Below are 6,879 nucleotides of genomic sequence, written 5' to 3' on the forward strand. Positions count from 1 at the left end.
CCTATTTTCATGTTTTCTTTTTTATCCGTCCATTTGCTCAGGTCTTGGCCAATAGTCATTTGTTCTCCCAATTTTTCTTCCATGTTGGTTGAAGGTTTCATGAAATCTCTGCTTTGAAGATTTTTTTTTTGTTGATTCTCCGGAAGGCTAGTTCACTGGCTCGTAGTTGGCGCTGGAAGGCTTCTTCGCGGATGCGGGTGTTGGCTCTGGAGGGCTTCTGCTGGCGCTGGATTTGGCTCTGGAAGGCTTCCCCACAGGCGTTGATGATTTGATCGAGATAAGGGTCGTAAATCCTTAGCTCTTATTTTTTCCAGTGGACTCGGTGTGTTCCCTGGCTTTTTTGAATTTTTGATCCGGAAGGCTTGTTCACGGGCTCGGATTTGGCGCTGGATGGCTTCTTCACGGATGCTGTTGTTGGCTCTGGAGGGCTTCTGCTGGCGCTGGATTTGGCTCTGGAAGGCTTCCCCACAGGCGTTGATGATTTGATCGAGATAAGGGTCGTAAATCCTTAGCTCTTATTTTTTCCAGTGGACTCGGTGTGTTCCCTGGCTTTTTTGAATTTCTGATCCGGAAGGCTTGTTCACGGGCTCGTAGTTGGCGCTGGAAGGCTTCTTCACGGATGCTGTTGTTGGCTCTGGAGGGCTTCTGCTGGCGCTGGATTTGGCTCTGGAAGGCTTCCCCACAGGCGTTGATGATTTGATTGAGATTAGGGTCGTAAATCCTTAGCTCTTATTTTTTCCAGTGGACTCGGTGTGTTCCCTGGCTTTTTTGAATTTTTGATCCGGAAGGCTTGTTCACGGGCTCGTAGTTGGCGCTGGAAGGCTTCTTCACGGATGCTGTTGTTGGCTCTGGAGGGTTTCTGCTGGCGCTGGATTTGGCCCTGGAAGACTTCCCCACAGGCGTTGATGTTTTGATCGAGATTAGGGTCGTAAATCCTTTCTCTCGATCCGGCTCGAAGGACCAAAAAAATGATGTTTCTTTGGTCGAAACAACACTTGCTTGAAGTTTAGGGCAACTGAACGACCAGACTCAGAACGTTCAAGGGAATGTCTTAACTCCACAGTTGCCCAAGAGGTATATTGATCAAACTGAAGATGAATGATGATTTTATTAATTACAATCTAAGCTTATGTACTAAATCGAACAATGACGATAACAATAACATTGCCATATTTGGTATTACTGCACTGACGGAGTCCCCGGTTGCATCAATTGTTTCTAGCCAGTCAGCAGATTTCGGTAGATCGACGGCTCGCTCGGCGTGACCCAGTTTTGTGAATAAGTGGAATTCTCCATATTATTGAACTTGATTATTTTTTAGAATAATGTTCGAATTTCGAACAACCGTATCTGAGGAATACTCTCTCGCTCATTGCGTAGCGAAGGACCTTCGTATGAGCAAAGGAATAGCCAGAGTATTCAGAAATAAATTTGGACGTCAGGAACAACTATTGCGATAGCAGCCAAGAATCGGAAAAGTTTTGAAATTGAAGGCTGAAGGTCGGTTCATTTATTACCTAGTCACAAAGCAACATTCCTATCAGAAGCCAACCTATCGGAATCTATGGACGGCACTGCATAGCTTGAAAGAAGACCTTCGACGCTTTGGAGTTAGGAAATTAGCTGTACCCAAGCTCGGTTGTGGATTGGACCAGCTGAATTGGCGAGTTGTGCGAAGCATGCTGGAGGTGGTATTTCAGGGGACTGGTATACGGATCCTGGTGTGCAGTTTCGATCCAAAGCAGGCCAGGGAGCCTGGAAAAACTGTGGAGTGCTACTTCCATCAGAATGGCTACTGTAGGAATGGTGATGAGTGCAAGTTTCGCCACGGTCCTCGGAGGAATTCACTAAATCTGTTCTGGGACAGAACAGGCTTAAGGAGGGGACAGTGTAACCAGTTCAGCCCTTGCGGTCGGACCTTTCGAGAACCAGAGCGGTCGAGAGCTTCTAGTCTAGAATAACCGCGAAGGTACCTGAATGTTTCCGGCGCCTATATAAGCCCAGCGGAGGAGCAGGTAGGCAAGTACAAGTACAGTTACAGTGCAAGCGACTAGTGGAAATAAACAAGAGTGGAAATAAATAGTAGTGTAATAGTTAGTTTGTGAGTTATATGTGTATTAAGTGTAAATAAATAATTTCAATAAGTTGGACGTTTTAATTAAGCGAAGAAAACGTTACAATACCATAAGTCATTATGGTTCTGTACTAGCGGCTCAATTATTTGAGTCAATATGTCAGAATATCTATCTCTTAAGGGAGAACATTCTTTAAATATTGCAAACATGTGTAGTGTTCTATCTTACCAGTTGCTGCTTAGCCTCCGTCGAGTAAACATCGTACGGCAAAACGCTCCGCAAAGCGAAAGCAAAGAGTACCTGAGTAGACCCACCCGTTGCGTCATCGGTGTACGTGACCAAGCGGCCGTGCGCCGGCAACGCCTAGAGAAAAAGGAATTCCTGTGTTCCGAAGTGACAATCCGGCCGCCATTGTGCGAAATGTGAAATATCCCGAATTATAACGATAAAAGACGTTCAAAAACCGCGAATTATATAGTGAATTAGTGAAAACAGACACGTTACAAGTGAGTTCGGAGGCAGTGACTCTTATGAATCGCGAGTTAGCGAAATCGGTGCAAGATTTGAACACTGAAATTGTGCAAAAATACATTAAAAAGGCTTCTGAAGCCATGAGTGAATCCGCGATGAGTGCGGATTCGAGACCGCAAGCACCTACAACAAGCGTGAAAAGAAGAAGAATAACAGACTCCGAAAACCCGGAGTTCACGCATCCTAAACAAAGGAGCAGGAGGAACTCCCTGACAAGAGCAAAGCCACACCCTGTCACGCTCAGAAACAACTATGAACAACTACCAAGGGAGGAAAAAGATGATAGCACCGGACAAACGAGCAGAGTAATTAGAAAGCCCAAAAGACCCCCACCAATAGTAATTCAGGGGATCTTCAAAAAGCACCTAAATATCACTATAGTAATTAGAAAAATCATACAAGGGAAATTCCTAATAAAATATAGCAAAAACGCATCAAATATTTACTGCGACGACCAGGCCGACCACCAAAAACTGGTAGAATATTTTAAAGGGTGCAAGCAGGAATTCCACACATACACCAACAAAAACGAGAAAAATCGAGCCTTCACGTTAAGAGGGCTCGAAACAGAACCGGAAGAAGAGGACATAAAAGAAGAACTAGAGAAGGAGTACAATATACCAGTAAAAGCAGTGCATAAACTAAAAGGCACCAGATCCCCGATCTACATGGTCATCACGGACAACACTGTCACCGTGAGGCAGCTCAGCGCTACTGTCAAATCAGTGCTGTTCACAGCCATCAGATGGGACAGATACAGTAACAATAAGGAAATCATCCAATGTCACAGATGCCAGAACTGGGGCCACGCAACCTCCAACTGCTACAGGGAGGTCAGGTGCCTCAAATGTGCAGAAAGGCACAGCACCAAAGAGTGCACAAAACCAAGGGACCTCCCTGCAAAGTGCGCAAACTGCCAGGGAGACCACCCGGCAAACAACATAAATTGCCCGGCGTACATCGTGGCCCTAGAAAAAAAGCATATGAATATAGCGCTGAGCCAGCCTCCAACAACCCCAATAACCCAATACAGGGAAGCTCCAAAACCTACTACCAACGTCTGGGAGGAGAGGAGAAGAGCCGCGGAAGCCACCAAAATGCAGAGCCTTGAAAGGCCACGAAAGGAAGCCCCACCAGATGCAAGCAGGAAAACAGAAAAGCTAAGTAGTAGTAATATGAATAACTATGACAAACTAATGACATTAGAGAGCGAGCTTGAGAATCTCGGCACATACGTCGACCTAGACAAGTTTCTCAAGTAAATACTTATCCTCAACGAAAAACTCAGAAATAGTAAAACCGAATCAGAGAGACTGCATTTAATGTTCAATTACTTCCAAAACGCCAGAAACAATGTCTAGGCTCAAACTCGCTCAGTGGAATTCCAATGGTGTGCTCCGTAAACACCTCGAGATATCAAATTTCATCCTTTGCAACAAAATCGACATTTTGTTGCTTAACGAAACAAGATTGAAAGCATCGGATAAATTTTATATCAGAGGGTATAATGTTGAAGGGGAAGATCGCTCGAATGACACCGCTCACGGAGGTGTCGCTCTAGTCATAAGGAACAGTATCAGTATACAAGACTCCCCAGAACAAATTGCACAGTAGAGAACCTCTCAATAAACCTCCCCGGCAACCTGAAAATCACCGTCATCTACAATAGCCCTAGTAACAAAATTACAACAAACTGTCTCCGAAGCCTCCTTCGGCAAAATAACACCCTCGTTGTCGGGGACTTCAACAGCAGGCATGAATTTTGGAATTGTCTCACGCGGAATACTAACGGTCTTACCCTCAAGAGTTATCTCGAAAATAATGCAAACATAAGCATACATGTACCGGACCGAGCCACTCACTACCCCTCCAACAACTCCACCCCATCCACAATAGACTTGGCCCTCTCCAAAGGTGTAAACAACGTATCAGGCCTCCACTCAAGTTTTCAACTCCATTCCGATCACAACCCAGTCATCTTCAGCATAGAGCTCGACCAGTCGGACTGCTTCACAGAAAAACTGGTATTCAACTACACCACAACCGATTGAAAAACGTTTAGAAGTATCCTGGATTTCCGTATCACCATCAACAATAACATAATATCTCCAGACCTCATCGAGGAGGAAATAACTAAACTCACGAACGCTATTCAATTCCCCCGGGAACAAACCACCCTCAAATCCCCAGTCAAAGAAAGACTCGACAAACTGCCCCCCCACATCATCGGCCTCATAAAATTCCGTAACAAAACCCGCAAAAGATGGCAAACAAACAGGCTTGCCCCAGACCAAACCCTCCTCAAACATCTCAACAAGGAGATTGAAGTCGAACTCGTCCAACACAGAAACATTCTATGGGAGGAAAAACTATCCAAACTAAACCCCCAAGACAATTCTCTATGGAGAACGACCAAGCAGTACACCAGCAAGTTCAAACCCATCCCCGAATCAAAAGACAACACAAACACATACTCTTCTGAAGCGGAAAAAGCTGAAATCTTCTCTGAAGCGTTCGAATCCGCCCACAACATCCCCCAAACCCTCGATGAGGATCAGAGAAACATACACCAATCGGTTCACTCATTCTTATCCAATTTTCGCCCCCACAAGCCAAGTCTTCCCTATCTCACAAATCCAACGGAAATACACAATATTATCCGACAAATCCCCAACAGAAAGGCTCCCGGTCTTGACGAGGTGGACAACAGACTCATCAAAAATCTATCGAGGAACGCCATTGTACAACTTAATTATATCACTAACGCGATCATCACGCTACAACACTGGCCAACGGTTTGGAAATCGGCAGTCGTAGCCCCCATTCCGAAAGCGGGTAAGAGTCGAACTTCTCCGTCAAACTATAGACCGATAAGTTTGTTGTCTAACCTCAACAAGATCGTCGAAAAGGTATTACTGGCCAAAATAAAAATCGCCACCAAAAGGGCGAAAATATCCGACCCCGAGCAGTTCGGATTTAAAGAGAAACACAGCGCCACCCACCAAATATGCAGGGTGGTAACCGATATAATCAACAAATATAACGAACTGAATCACACCGTAATGCTACTCCTCGACATCGAGAAAGCATTCGACAAAGTGGTTCGAAGGCCTCATATATAAAATGATACGCCTAGGTTTCCCCGACTTTCTAGTATTCTAGTCAAATTAACATACTCCTATCTAACCAATAGGAGCTTCAAAGTGAAAGTTGGTAATGCCTTTTCGAACTCGAAAAACATCCGAGCAGGAGTAATACAGGGATCGGTACTTGGACCTAGATTATTCAATATTTATGTCCAAGACATTCCAAAAAATGCTACAACAAAACTAGCCCTCTTCGCAGATGATACTGCTATCTATGCACAGTCAAGCTGCGCTGAACTGGCTAACACCGAGATAAAAAACCATTTTGAAATCCTACAGAAATATTTCGACAAATGGAAAATAAAACTCAACGAGAATAAGACCGAACAAATAGTATTCAGCAGACGAGTCAATGACAAAATAATCCAAACCCCCCTCACCATCAACAACACCCAAATCGCCCCCAAAAACTCTGTCAAATATCTAGGAGTCGAACTCGACAGTAGGTTAAATTTCCATAAACACATTAAATCGTCACTTAGCAAAGCCTACTTGGCAAAGAAAAACCTATTCCCTCTACTGTGCAAAAAATCCAAACTGTTAACCCGAAACAAGAGACTGATATATACGTCAGTCATCAGACCCCTAATATCTTACGCGGCACCTGCCTTTTGCCATCTAAAGCCGGCCACAGACACAGAGAGAAGACGGCGTGCAACATGCAAAGAATGACAACCATCAACTTTCGCACTTATTGCCCACACACATGAGAGAAAAGAACGCGGAATAATGCGAGAATTCGTCTGTTCGAAAATGTCATCAGTGGGAGATGAGGAATATTTTCTGATGGCAGTGGCGCACGCTTGTTTGGTGAAAAAGAAGCAATTGAAGTCGCTTCGAGAGAGGAAACTTCATTCTCTCCTGCGCCTGATCGTTTGGATTCCAATACTTTTTTGAATTCCCGTCGGAAACCACCACGAAGGGTGTTAATTTTTGATTTTACCGATTCAGCTGTTGAGGATTTTTCAACATCTTTCAACTTAGCAAGTAAGACATTATATGGGTAATTCTTCTTCGATCGGTCCATATATTCTTTCGATTTTGTTTTCCACAAAGATGGGAAGGACCTATAAATTTCTATGAACTCCATCTCCAGGAATTCGCGGGAGAGATTTCTTAGGTCCGAC

The sequence above is a fragment of the Coccinella septempunctata genome, chromosome 8 (genome assembly GCF_907165205.1).
Source record: "Coccinella septempunctata chromosome 8, icCocSept1.1, whole genome shotgun sequence".
NCBI lineage: Eukaryota > Metazoa > Arthropoda > Insecta > Coleoptera > Coccinellidae > Coccinella > Coccinella septempunctata.